This window comes from Strigops habroptila, chromosome 2, assembly GCF_004027225.2.
Source record: "Strigops habroptila isolate Jane chromosome 2, bStrHab1.2.pri, whole genome shotgun sequence".
NCBI lineage: Eukaryota > Metazoa > Chordata > Aves > Psittaciformes > Psittacidae > Strigops > Strigops habroptila.
Window position 1 is genome coordinate 96,172,025 of NC_044278.2, and position 14,794 is coordinate 96,186,818.

A 14,794-nucleotide genomic window follows, 5' to 3' on the forward strand; every position below is an offset into this window, starting at 1 on the left:
CCAGGGGACTGAGGTTGGACTGATCAGTCTGTAGTTCCCCAGATTATCCTTCTTGCCTGTCTTTTAGTGGGTTGTGACATTTTCTTTCTTCCAGCCATCTAAAACTTCACCAATCACCACAACCTTTCAAAACTGATAGAGAGAAGTTTCACAATGACATTGGCTAGCTCTTTTGGCACAGTCAGATTTAACTTGTCCAGTCCCATGGACTTGTGATGTCCAGCTTATTGCATCCCTGACTCAATCTTCTAGTGTCGTTAGTAACTTTCTCCTCCAAACTTTGCTACTAGATACAGGCATGTGGCAGGCCTGACAGCGCACCTGGTGAGTGAAGATCTTGTGAGTGAAGACAGGTTTTTCCAACTGAGAAGTTTTTCCAGTTACAGAAGACAGGAAAATGTTCTAGTCTATTCAAAACCAGTTTCCAGTTGCTTAAAGAAGGCTCTGTTTGTCTTCTCTTCTTGATTGTGTTGTAAGAGATGCACACAGTAATATCCCTTCTGTTGGCTTCTCCTGACCCATGAGCTCTTGACTGTCTCATCCTCTGTTCCCTCGCAAAGTGCATGCATTCATGCCACACGGTTGCCTAGAGCACAAAACCCCCCACCACCTGCCATCATTTCCTAAAGAACCTGTATCCAGCCATGGCAGCTCTAGATATGCAGCTGTCTCATCACATCTCTAATCATGTGGTTTTACATCCTGAGAGTGCTGAGGTCTTTCAGGAGTGATTTTCAGGTTCAGCAGCCTGAGTAATGGCTCTGGACATCCCATCTGCCCAGGACAATGGAACCACCTTGGTCTTGGTAAGACAGTCCCATCTCACAAAGGGCTTTGGAAGCAGAATAATGTGAGTGTGTTAACTACTGAAGAAATCAGGATATTGGAACACACTGGTGTTTTCAGTGGCTGGTATGAGCATGGAGATGAGCTCTTGTGACCCTGTACAGAAGCTTTTGAGTCCTGCAGTTTCATGCTTAGGCAGCAAGCACTGCAGTAGCCTAGCTTGGACACCTGAACTGCCATCATAAGAACATGTCCAAAGGCTATACACATGATTGCATGGCTCAGGAAGGCCTGAGGTGCCATAGACAGCGCTTGTGTAAATGGCTTTCCTCTCTTGAATTGTCTAATTGCTTTCTGAGCCTATTTATCATCTGCAGCAGCCTCTGACAGGGAGTTCCACTGCTGCATGTGAAACTACTACATGTTGTACAGGAAGGGTTATCTGCCAAACCTGTCACCTGCTAACTCCATTTGATACCACCTACGTTTGCTTTAGGGAGAGACAGTCAGTAACCATTTTCAGGCTATTCGTGGTTTTATGGATTTCTATAAAACCTCTGATTTCTCCTTTCAAGCTGTGAAGTCCTAATCTAGTTGGGTATTATTCGTAGGAAAACCATTCTGTGCTTTTATTCAATCTTGTTACTCTTCTATATTTTTTTTTTTTCCTATTCTGCTATGTGTTTTTTGAGCTAGGGGTTCTGTAATCACATATAGTTTTGGAGATGTAGATGCACCGTGGATTTACAGAATGGCTTGAAGGTGTTTTCCATTTTATTCTCTGCTCCTCTCTTAGTAATATGACTTACTGTTTTGTCCGCAGCTGAGCACTGATCTGCCCTTTTCATAGATCTTTATATAGCCCAAAGGTCCAATTCCCAAGCAGTAAAAGTCAGTTCAGAGCCTGCTATCATGTGTGTAAAATTAGATATTTTTTTTTATGTAATTAATTTTAGAATTGGCTAAGTTGAATTTCATCTGCCTTTTTATTGCCCAGTTGCTCTGTATTGAGACTACTCTGCAACTTTCCCAATTGTCCATCATCTTTACTATTTTGGATGCTTAATAACCTGAACAAATTCCCCTCTCACAAAGCCCCTCTTTTTCCAGGTTTAGGTCATGCTGAACAATATAAGCTAGAGTACAAATCCTTGCATGACTCCACTGCCAACCTCCTTCCACTGTCAGAACTGGCTATTTATTTCTACCTTCTGTTTCCTGCCTTTTAATCAGTCCTTTATTCACATAACCTTACCTCGTAAACCATCACAGCAGGGTTTCTTCGAAGGGCTTTGATGAAGGACTTTGGAAAATTGTTCTTAGTTGTACACCTATTTGTTAATGCCTTCTGAAGTCCCTAACAGACTTATGAGGTGTGATTTCCCTTCATAAAACCATTCTGACTCTTACCCTAACAAAATTATTTCGGTTCAGATAATGAATTGTCTCTCATCTGAGCATAAGCGTCATTTGAGTATAGAGCAATGCTCCCTGTGACATCTTGTCCCAGCTTCCAGGACTTAGCACAGTATACGTTGCTAAATTTACACAGAATCCAGACTTCCTGAGCCAAAAGCTATGTTCAGATCACTGTGTGACCAACTGCTGCATTGTGCTAGCAAAGGATTTATCCTCCATCAATTTTGTCAAATTTCCTGTTGAATCTCTTTTCATTCCTCAGGTTTTCGCAGTACTTCATGACAATGAACAGCACTGAATTTATGCCCCACAGGAGAAGATAGTCACATTTATTTGCAGCCTTCACCCAGATAATTTCACTGAGTGCATTCTGTTCCAGGAGAAGTTAATACAGAGTGCTGGGCGATGTAACTTCAGTACCTGCAAAGGATCCTGTCGCCCTGGGCCCAGGAATAAACAGGTTATGAGATAAGTGGGAGGAAATGTCCTGCATTTGTGCATGTGGGGGAGGAATCCAACTGCTTGATGTGTAAAGCCCTGCAAGGCGTTGTAAATCCTGTGATGGGAAATGTCTACAGTGGTAAATGGAAGAGGGACAGGGAGAAGGTTCAGACACTGGATCATTTGGTTGCTTGTTGGCTCTGTTTCGGGCCTCTTCAAACAGCTTTCTCCAAAACACTGTCTGGTGCCCTTCACACCAAGGACTGTTCCCACTATGGAAGAACCTACATCAAGCAGGGGCCCCTCTGTCTCCAGCACTGTCCCACCTGACTTTGCATCTTCCTGTCCTCCCACATGTCCTTGGGCAACCCACAGGGCACGAAAATCACACACACCCCCCTCCCAGGGTCGTGCTGTAAAAACATCTCTCAGCTGGCCTGCAACATAGTCCTGACTTTATTTAGGATAACAATCTCCCTTGCAATATGGAATAATTGTGTCCTAGAGCCATAAGGATCCCACAGCAGTCCAGGAGGGAAGCCAGGCCAGCTGCTGTGCAGTATGTGGCCGATGGGACAGCTCTGAAGGGTGTGGACACAAGTCATACAGTGCTCATACAGGCTGGCCTTGGAGCTGGTGATCGATATTCAGCCTGCTCTTATTTAGCAATTTACAGATAGACAGTGTTGCTTCAGTCTGGCCACAGAAAGGGCATCTGGAATCTTTGAGAGCTTCACAATTAAACAGGCGCACCCTGTTTCTGCTTTCACTTAGCCTTTTGCATTAAGCATGGTTCACTTTAGAATCAGTTTTTAATCACTTTTCTCCAGAATATATGAGGCATAAAATGTGAAATAGCTTGGTAGGTGGAGGCCATGAATCCAATCTGCCCCTTGTAAATAAAACCTGCTAACCATTTGTACATGATGAAATGGCAATGGAAACGGATTTAGTCAACGCTGACCAGTCAGTGAAAGAAATACCCTGTTCACATCTCCGTGACTGCGGAGTCCCTGTATTTTGTGACAGGATCACAGCGATGCAGTACGCTCTATTTTTGTGTTCCTCGCTGGGAAGACGCTAGCCTGCAAAAGTGGCTAGTGCCATCTCGTGGTTTCCATGCACACGAGTGTCAGTGCAAGGAGCTGCCAGCCGAGGCTGGCAGCAGGGCATCCGGCAGGGACCCTGCAGGCCCTGGCACTGTGCCCTCAGCACCCCATTGCATGAGATGTGCCCCCTTCCCCAGGGTCCATAGGGCGCTTTGCAGCAAGCATGCCCAAAGAGTACGGGCTGAACGTGATGAAGTTTGCTTCACAGTGCAATAGAAAACAAGCCTTGCTCCAGCCATATCTGCCAACAAGACCTGCCTGCTATGCACTCTCTGTGTCCTGCGTTTCAGTATTAGCTGCTGACAGTGTCTGTGCTGGGCTTCAACCCTGCCACCATGCTTTTCCACCCTCCCTTCCGTCACACAGGACAGACATGGACCTCTTAGAGCAGGTCCAGATGAGGCCACATAAATGGTCAGAGGGCTGGAACACCTCTGCTATAGAGAAAGGCTGAAAGACTTGGGATTGTTTAGCCTGGAGAAGAGAAGGCTCCAGGGAGGCCTTATTGCAGCCTTTCAGTATATAAAGAAAGAGAGCTTGTAAGAAAGATGAAGAGACTTATTACCAGGGCCCTGGTAAAGGGCCAGGACAAGGGGTAATGTCTTTAAACTAAAAGAGGATAGATTTAGATTGGAAATAAAGAATAATTTTTTTTATGATGAGAACATGGCAGGACACTGGAACAGGTTGCCCAGAGAAGCTGTGGATGCCCTGTCATTGGAAGTGCTCAAGCTCAGGTCAGAAGGGACCTCAAACAATCCAATCTAGCAGAAGGTGTCCCTGGCCATGGCAGGGTTGCTGGAACTGGATGATCTTTAAAAGTCCCTTCCAACGCAGGTCATTCTATGAATCTATGAAAGCTGGGAAGCTGAATAACACAACGGCTTCATGAGCCAAACAAATCTGCCTTGTCATTTAGCTGTGTCAGAGCTGCTGCCAAGGAAGTGGCCGCAGCCCACAGGGCAACCACTCAGTTTGAGCTCGGGATGGAGCTGAGCATCTGCCACGAGAAAGCCCATGAGAACAACATGGTAAGCTGTCATAAATTCCACCAGTTACTTTGATGAAATGTTTGGTGCTCTTGATATAAAGATAATCTGCTCAGTATGACCCAACTCCTACCAAGACAATGCTTCTTGTGAGGTTAGCATTGCCACCAGAGCACTCCTGCTCCCTAGGTGTAATGAACTCGGTGGCAGGGCCTTCTGGAACAGACACAGTGTAAGAATGCAAAACGTAATACCAATTTCATAATTCCTCCTTCTCTGGTGAATTACCAACCATCTTTTTGCAGTTCACATGTCCTGTTGCATGGACAGATTTATTTTTGTAACTGGACTGTGTTTAGGAGCAGGTTTTTTTCACACAGTTTGCCATGACATGGCTATGAGTCCCACTTTTTCCCATTCTGTTTGGGTGGGTTTGGTCACAAGAAAGAAAAGCTTTCATTAATAACTCTGTGGCTCTGCTCATGGATTTTGACTAGGTGCCAGCATTCGCTTGTTGTGCCACATAAAGCCACAGAAACACAGACTCTGCCCCTAAGTTTCTCTCCTCAGCACTTTGCTTCCTTGCTTTCTTTCAGGATCTGATTGCACTGTGGTTTTCCCACAGGAGGGGTGAGGATGTTTGTTACCACCCTGCCACGTATAAAGACTGTGATAGAAACATTGAAGAAAGGAGTTTCGGGGCTGCTTATGGCAGCAGTAGGAACAACCACTGCTGGGGCTGCAGCCCACCTAGCTAGGAGGTGAGGAGGCAAGAGCTGTTAATGAGGCCAGGGGGACTCTCAGGGTGCTGGGACAAGCCAAAGGGCAGGAGAGGAGCAGAGAGATAGGATGTGACCTTGCATCCTTTTCATAGCCCCAGGTGGTGCACCACCTCCAGGCACACAGGGCCTTCAAGGCACTGGCGCGTGATATAGGGATGGTGTAGAGGAGCCACCAGCCCCAGCAGCTGAGGACGCTGAAGTTGTAAGGTTGCCAGTAGGGCCTGAATGCACAGAGTGTTTTCTAGGTTTCCAGGGCAACCTTTGCTCAGAGCTGACAGGCTGGTTTGCTGTTTCAACGCCTTCCTTTGCAGATGAGTTCCCATGGATTCATTCTGCTTGTCCCCATGGACACTCCTCTTCCCTGTCCTTCCCTTCCTTCCCTTCACTTTCCCTTTTCTTTCTCTTTCCATCCAGCTCACCCATCTCCTTCGCGGCACACCATAAAAATCAGCGCTAAGCCCTCCTTGGCCAACACAAGGCTGGAGGTGCTTCTGCTCTGCCCACTCCCCCAGTTCCCCAACATATCCCTTGTCTCATCTGTTCAGACAGGACCCAAGTCTGGGACTGCACTATGTCCAGAATAAAGCAGGACAAAACCCAGCCTCCTTTCCTCCTGCCCACTCCTCCCCTTATCATCTCCTTACTAAATCAATGGGATTTGATATTTACCGGATCTCTAGCACACTGCAGAGTTTAAAACTCTGCTGTCAGCATCACTGGGAATCATTCAGTGACATGACTAGGATGCAGCTGCAGGTGTGGCCTGCTCTTTTCTGTACATGGAGGCTCGTTATCTGTTAGACATACCAGGTCACCAGAACTTTTTCTGATGCTGTGAGTTTTGGTAGATGGTCCAAAGAAAACCTGGCTGCTCTCTGGAGTGACAGCTAGCTTGCAGCCTGACACCAATGAAGAGCATAGCAAGATGGAACAGGTTTTTGCCCCAGGCCTTCTCTGCTGATGTGTTAAGTTTGGCAGCGTCATTTGGAGAAGTGAATTAATCATATTGGAGTTGTGTACAAAAGAGACTTGGGGGGGAGGAGAAAGGATGTGTGAATCCATGTTGATTATTTTGAAGCCATAAACAAGTGTCATCAGAAAAGAGTTTGACAACCATATGGACTTTCAGAAGTGTGAAATCTTCTGAAAATGATATGCAATCATGTAAAGATGGGCATGAAAAAAAAAAAGACTTGAGATATGGATGGAGCAGAAATGTAGACAGGGGACTGCAATCTGTGTTACAGGAGTTAAAATTCTGGGTACATGAGAAGAATGGTATATGGAAAGAAAGTATATAAACTAAATTGAGTTGCATAAAAGAATTCTCCCAAAGGTGAGAGGAATGACAGCCAGTCCTGTTTCTTATTGCTGGTTCTTAGAACTAGACTCTTCTGGGAACTTCAGTCTCAGGGATTGAGCAACAACTTTTCCATGAAAATAATCATTATATTTCTGAGAATGTTTACTGAAGATGCCACAGGAATCTGTATTTTGCACAGGGCAAAACTTAGAGGTACAGGAGTGCAGTTCCGCTGAAGGGCATCAGCTGCTTCTGCTGAGTTCAGTAACTAATGTGACAGTGCTGGGTTCTTCCCCCGATGTTCACCAAGGGGACATTTCTCATCCTAGAGCTTGGAAGGTGTTGACACTTCCCCTGAGAGGCAAGTAGGATTATGTCCTGGGTTCAGCTGTAGCAGTCATTTTTCTCATTGTCAGTAGCTGGTGCAGTGCCGTCGTTTTCGACTTTAGTGTGAGAACAACGCTGATAACACTGATGTTTTTAGTTGTTGCTAAGTAATGTTTACTTTGATCAAGGACTTTTCAGCCTTATGCTCTGTCAGTGAGGAGGGGCACAAGAAGCCAGGAGGAAGCAGAGACAGGACACCTGACGCAAACTAGCCAAAGGGGTATTCCATACCACAGCACGTTATACCCAGTATATAAACTGGGGGGAGTTACCCAGAAGGCCCAGATGGTTGCTCAGGTCGGGCTGGGTATCAGTCAGCAGGTGTGAGCAATTGTATCCTCTCCCCTTGTTATTTCCCTTGTCATTATTATTATTGGTGGTAGCAGCAGTGGTTTTGTATTATATCTTAGTTACTGGACTGCTCTTATCTCAACCCGTGCAAGTTACATTCTTTCGATTCTCCTCCCCATCCCTCGGGGAGCTGAGGGGAAGAAGGGAGGGGAGTGAGCGAGCAGCTGCGCTCGCTCTGGTTACCGGCTGGGCTTAAACCACGACAGATGACAAGAAAGCAGATGTGCAAATTTTGTAACTTTGGTGCAGCACATCTCCCTGTGTGCTCTACATGCATGTGGCGGGGACATCTCCATGAGTCACAGGTTCTGGCAGATGAAGGAGCATGTTGTGAAGTCACTCACACACCAAGAAAGGAGTTAAGTGCTGCTCTGCTGTCCTGGGGAAACGGGAGCTATCGGCAGGGCAAGTCATCAGATCTGGACAAGTGCCACCACAGTATGTGAGGTCTTACCTGCTAGGAGGAGAGATACTTGAGCAGTCTGGACTTTGTCTGGGGGACTAAGTTTAAATGCTGGCACCCTGAGCCTCTTTACAATGTGACTGTTTAATGTCTTTCCCCTTTAAGCTATCACAGTGCACAATACTGAGGATTTTAAATTATTGACTGATAAGTATTTGGAATTCTTGAGGATCACGAAGACCAAGGCAAATGAATCAATCACAAATGATGATTTTTGGCACTGTGACAACTGATGTTTCTTTTTTCCCCTAAACAAACTATGAATATTTTTTGTCTTCTTGAAATGCTGAAGTAAAAGAAGAGTCTTATTTCCAAGGAACTGCAGTATTAAATGTCACCGTATTTGATAAGAGCACTTACAGACAGATGTAGCTGTTCTATCTCTAAAGGAAAGAAAACATTGAAAACCAACAATTTTGTAATTTCATGATTCATTCATTTATCAGCTGGTCCTTTGACACTTTTTCTTAATTAACAGAGTTGTTACGAGACAAAGCAGCAACAGAGACACATTAAGCAAGGAGAAACAAATCCTTTGAGAAATAAATGGTTTACATTTAATTACAACAGTCATGCAGTGAGCATATGTGCTATGCCACATCTCAAGCAGAATCAGCACATCATTGTGTCCTTGAAGAAGTGACCTTCAGAAAGAGCAATTAGCTTTGTAACACTTTTTCTTCAACAGTTTAATTTTGTCTTCTTCAAGAACACAGATGTGCAATTTTCAAACATACAACCTCAGGGGCTGGGAATATCAGTGCTGAGGGTCCTATCTTGAAAGGTATCTCAGGACAAAAGTGCACAGAGAACAACTTCAGGTGAGAAACCAGCAGCCACCCCTTAGTGAATGGCACATGCCTTCTGCATGGCTTCACACAAGACCCTCAACCATGTGATGCCCCAGTTTTCGCAGAGAAAAATTGAGAATAACAATGTGCTACCAAACCTAGGTCTAATGTAGTGCTGCTTACTACAGAGAAACCTAAACCAAACAATTTTATTTTGCTAGGTGCTTATTCCCGCAGGCTTCAGTTCAAAGGAGGAAGAGGCAGTGCATCTTTTCTGTAAGAGCTGGGCCTGCTTCAGAGCCCTGAAAGCTCAGCTTGGAGCTAGCTGCTTTCTTCTGCCAGACTCCAGCTGTGTCAGAAGGAGCTCACAGCTGTATATGAAGCAGGCTGCACACTGATACAAGAGAGGGCAGCTTCCCAAAATTGCTGCCACTCTGGGAATTATTTTAACTCTCTTGATCTCCAAGAACTGCTATGGCTCAGAGAGGAATGCTTCAGAGTTAAGGGGAAAAAGAAGAAGAATGAGCATAGAAAGCAAACAAACTACTCTGGAAACCATCATTTGTTCATGCGAATATGTGGTTGCCTACTTCTATGGCCTGAGCTGGCTTTTGGCTCTCCTGTTTGGAGCAGTCTGAACAAAAGGAGTGAAACATGTTGTACTCAGAGGATTGGAGGTGCCCCGGTCACTATGGTATCTGAAGAAAATCTTTCGTAGCTCCTTGGTGAATTAGCCTAACATTAACCACTTCAGGATCAGCAAGTTACTTTTCAGGATCCCATTTCTGGGAGATTCTTTAATACCTGGGAGAGCATAAATGCTGCTGCCATGGGTGAGACCTGGATGCCACAGCCTGAGAGAGCTGCCCGAGTGCCTGGGTTGCGATAGGGTTGTGGGGGGTGGGCCTCGGGATCAGCCAGCAGACAGCACTGGGCCATCACAGGGGAGGGAAACGGGTGGCACAGGGACAGCTGCTGGCAGGGGAATCAGTTGGATGATTTTCTGAGCTCTGCCCTGAAAAGTAAATAAATCTGCTTTGCCTCCTAGTGAGAAAAGTCCCTGGCTTATTCTTAGCAGCTAGATCTCTCTCCAGGACAGCAGAGAGAGATGGGAGACCTCCTTCCACCCTCAATACTCCATTGTGAGAGAAAGGACAATCTGGCCTCAGCTGCTGCATCTCCTTGTTCAGGAACCAAATGCCAGGTCCAAGTCTGAGTTGGTGGAGACCTGCTCAGGCCTGTGAAGGATGTGTGCTAGGGCATCTTCCTTGTTGGAAAAACAGAAAAAAAATGTCCTGCTATAGATGCATGCATTTCTGTAGAAGACTGCCAGCAGGAAAATAATGGTGTATAACCGGGGGGAACATGTTCACGCAAAATGGTCCATTTCTGAGCCAATTCAGCCAGACCACATTAAACTGGACACCAGCAGTTCATGAAACCCATCTGCTCTACTGTATATCGACCCCTTAATGCTCTCTTGTGCACCTTGACTAACTTCAATTACCAGATCCTGGTGCCATTGTGGATGTATTTATCGATTGACCTTCGGACGTCCTGCTTTCCCCTTGCTCTTATCCTCACTGCTGTAAACTAACCTTGCATTTTCCTCAGCATTTTCCCTTCATCTCTGTGCATAGCTGTCCATCCAGGTCTTCTCAGCTGTCCCTCATAGCAGTCACAAAGATGCAATGAGCCCGTAGCCTGGACTGCTAGGTAAGAATACTTGACATAGCAGTTACCCTACAGAAATAGTAAGCTAAAGGCTTTGCCTTTTCTGGTGCAAGACACTGTGGGTTACGATTGATCCTGCATCAAGGAAGAAGGGGAAGAGCAGGAGTCTGGTCTCACGGAGGCTGTTTTAGGCTTTTGGGTTGCACCAGGACACCTTGACCACAGCAGCCTGAGAGCTTTGCTGTGGCCTCTGTGCTTCTCACAGGTCTCCGTTGCTCCTCCTCATCACACACTGGGAGCAGACACAGCCCTCTCCTTCCCGGCACTCTGCCTGCAGTGCTGCAGTGGTGCAAGGCTCTCACAGCTGCTTCTCCCCACCACCAGTGTAAGACTCTTCTTGTACCCACTTTGCTCACTTTCCTGCATGTTGCTTTTGCTTTATGGGCTACCATGAGGCTGGGGAAGAGCTTCAATGTTTTGCTTTCCCTGTCACATGAGGAGGGCAGAGCTCAGCTGCCCAGTAACGAAGATATGAGCCACAGTGTGTAGCATGCAAGTGAAGACACACATGCTCACACCTCCTTGATGCTCCATCAAACACGGTGCTTCTACACAGGAAAGAAAAAGAGAGAGAACTTGTATTCACAAAGTTGTGTTCCTTTGCACCTGAAAATAGGAAACTGATCTCTTTGGATTTTCATGGTTTTCACCTTCTGCCCTGTTGCAGTGCCACGCTGACAAATTCTATCATCTATAAAAAGGAAATCACAGTAGAAAGCCACTAGGAAGAGGCCTTCTGATCCGTGCGTTCCATTTTCCTTACAACTCCACCTTTGTACGGCGGTCTCCCCACTCTGTATTTCAAGCCCTATCTGCCTGTAGCTCACCCGCAACACAGAGCACTAGACCTTCCTCGGTGAAGCACATGCACCGGCAGATAATCCCGATCAGTTTACCTCTGTGTACCTGGCAGCACACTACTGTGCAGAGACCAAATATCAGAAGAGTTTGTGGTTAATTAGGATCAGATTAATCCCTGCTGACTGCCTGTCTCTGTGTAAAAAGGGCACTAGGGGTTAGAAAGTATTAAGTACCTTAAACATCTACTTGCATAATGTAAAAACCTATGAAGATCCAGATCTTTCGTGCTTGAAAGTCTTGATGTGAAATTATTTAGCCCTACAGCCATTTAAACATGCTTCTTATCCTACCAAAGCAAGAAAATCCATTAAAAAGTTTCCAGGAGGAAATGTAACAAATATTTGGCTACGGAAAATAATAAACCAGCAGCACAATGGAGACAAGATATTTACAAAAAATGGCCTTAGAGATTCGGAATATTATTTCCAACTTCTAAGAATTTAGTTCAGCATATGAAGTATAAATTTTATAACTGCAATAAAGTTTTTTTTCTAGGATATAGTTGTACCTAGTTTTCCATTTTATTAGTTCCTATTTATCATAAAAATACAACATATAATAATTAGATAGCCTCATCTATGGCACTCCCCAAGGAGCCCAGGGGGCTACACAGAAAAGATACATTTCCTTGCTCTTCTTATATGTTCAAATTATTTAACACATTTCCGACACTAAAATGTATTTTGCTGAGATGTTTAGATAACTCTAAGCATATAAGTGGTTATTTGACATGTCAAAAGATGAAGAACTTCTGTGCTTTTCTCTTAATTTTAAGTGTAATAGTATTTTTAAATGAAAAAGGATCCTGATTAAAAAAGCTGAGCTTCATATAAATGGAGGTAATAGTAGAAAGACTATTAGAGGCAAAACAGACTAATAAAGGATCTACAGACCTGTGAGAAAATGCCAAATTTACAGACATCTTCATGTCTGCTTCACATTTCTTTCTTATTTTTTTGTTACTGGCACATTTGTATAAATATTAGGGGCATTTACTTCATAACAGGATATTAGCTCCTTTTGAGGTCATCTGTTCTTGTGACATTCCTCATTCACAGTCATAAGCTTCTCATGGTGACATCATCTTAGTGGCCACAGCCATACCTGTGATGTCACCAGAAGGGATTATAACCTGAAGTGGGGAGTAAGCTGCAAGAGCAGATCAGCTCCTAAAGAATAAAGGTTTTATTTTGCCCTGCTAGCAGGAGGAGAAGGAAGCACCCACCCTCCCTTTCTCCTCCACCTGCCCTGGCACAGCTAAGGACCCTTGCTGCTGCCCAAAAATCCACCAAGGTTTTACCATGAGTTCTGGTGGAGACAGCTGGTGAGGGATCTGTATCGGGCCCTTCAGAGCTGGGACCCCCACCTGCCCTGTTGCTCTTTGATGCTGCTGTGCCAGGATTGGGATGGCACAAATACAGGAATCTGCTTAGGAAAAAGGAAGCCAATATTGTCAGGAGAAATGCTCAAGATACAGGGACATCTGTGAGCTACATCTGAACTTTCCCACATCTGTTAGTGTGTGGGGCACTTTGGTGAAGAAGCATCAAATGCCAGGTGGGAAACTCCTGCAGGGAGGAAGATTGGGGCTGGCTGGGTAGGAGGGCTTGTAAACAACTTTGGTGCACTGAAGTAGGTGCATGAGAAACTGTGTGCAACGCTTACAGATATAAACAACCTTGCTTCTCTGCCCAGCTCAGGGGCACATCACAAGCTGGGGTAAGAAGGTAGGGCAATCTGCAGTGATCACAGGGAGATATACATGAAAGCCACAATAGGACTCACTGTAGATGTGCAATTCCTGCTGTGTGGGCCCAGCAGCCCAAGGTCGGTCAAATGTTGCTCACTTGGGTTCAAATGGTATTCTGTCCTGATCCCCAGGCTGAAAGGAGGGTGTCCTCTGTGGGATAACCGGCAGGATATAAAAGCTGTGGCTCAGTACTAAGCCAGTTTGGCAATGTGGCTTTCAGTGTGGGTCCACTTGGTCGATTCAGGCCACAGGAGAGGTTAAAATGCAGCTGATAAACTGTCCTGTGCAGACCTGCGCTGTAAATAACATTCTTACACATGATTCACTCTGTAAGTTCCCATTCGATCTCATCTCTCTCCCCTACTCAACTAAATCCCTCTTTCTGAAAACTAGGCTTCTTATGGGAAGTCAGCTCTGCAATTTCATAAGCATTTTCATGCTTTCGCCTTCTGTTTGGTTCCCTGTCATTTCAGCCAGATCAGTAGCAGAAATTGCAGTTGGCAACATGCCCACAAGAGGACCTCTTCCCATGGCATTTACTTGGCATCATTTATTTGGCACTGTAGGAGACTGTGATAGTCAGTTACATAAGCATTCAGGGGGTATCTGCATTAAAATCAGCTTTTAACATACTTTACATTCCCTTGTCAACAGTAAGTGTATTTTAATTGTCAGTTCATGTAGTCATCTGGGAGGAAAATGCGCTGCCACAGTGCTGTTCCCCTCTCCCACTTTTGGCTCAGTGGCAGTTCTTGTCTGGCTGCGAATTTCCACCAGGCCCCATGCAGGGTACTGATTCTCTCCCAGAAGCATTTTAAATCTGCAGATACCAAAGGCTGACTTCTGAGGGCAGAGGTGGGATTTCACAGACCAGAAGGTCAACTTTGAACGTGCTGATTCAGCACCGCTGAGATACTGCTGGCAGCAAAGTAGCTGATCTGTGACAGCAGCCGTCACAGATCATCTGTGCACTGAGGAAGGCTCTTATCATACATTCAGAGTCCACAGGGAAGAGGCTTTACTGCTAAGATCTTCATACAGCACTGCAGGAAATATATACACAGCTGAGATTATCTCTTTGGAGCTCATGCATCATTTTCCCCGGAGTTTCTTAAGCCATCTTCCCCTATGAGACATGTATAGGAGAACTACTTGGATTACAATAAGGATGTATAAAATCTTTCTCTCTACTCAATAAGCTTCTTTTCTTTTTAAGGTCAAAGCTTCATCAACCTGAAAAAAGAAGTGATCTTGTTCTTGTGGTTTCTCAGCCCTTTTGAATTCTGTCTATTGAAAACCATATAACAAGAACAGTCACCATCAGTTAGATGGCTGACCTGGTTTGGACTCTTATTCAGCCTACACTTCTTCAGGTGGAGATATGTCACTTCACCGGTGTTATGATGTTAACCTCATTCAGTGAAAGAGGAACTCATGTTTGCTTTGCTTTGCTTTCCACCAGAGAATGGCACCATTCTGCCCACTGCAGAAGACATCACACAGCACATTAGAAATACCTATCCTGCAACTTGAAAAAGGAGTTGACTGATAGCTCACACCTATTGCTAACTTACTTCCTGGCTAAGTTTGGGGTTGCTCCCACTACCTGCCTCCAAAACTACCCCTGG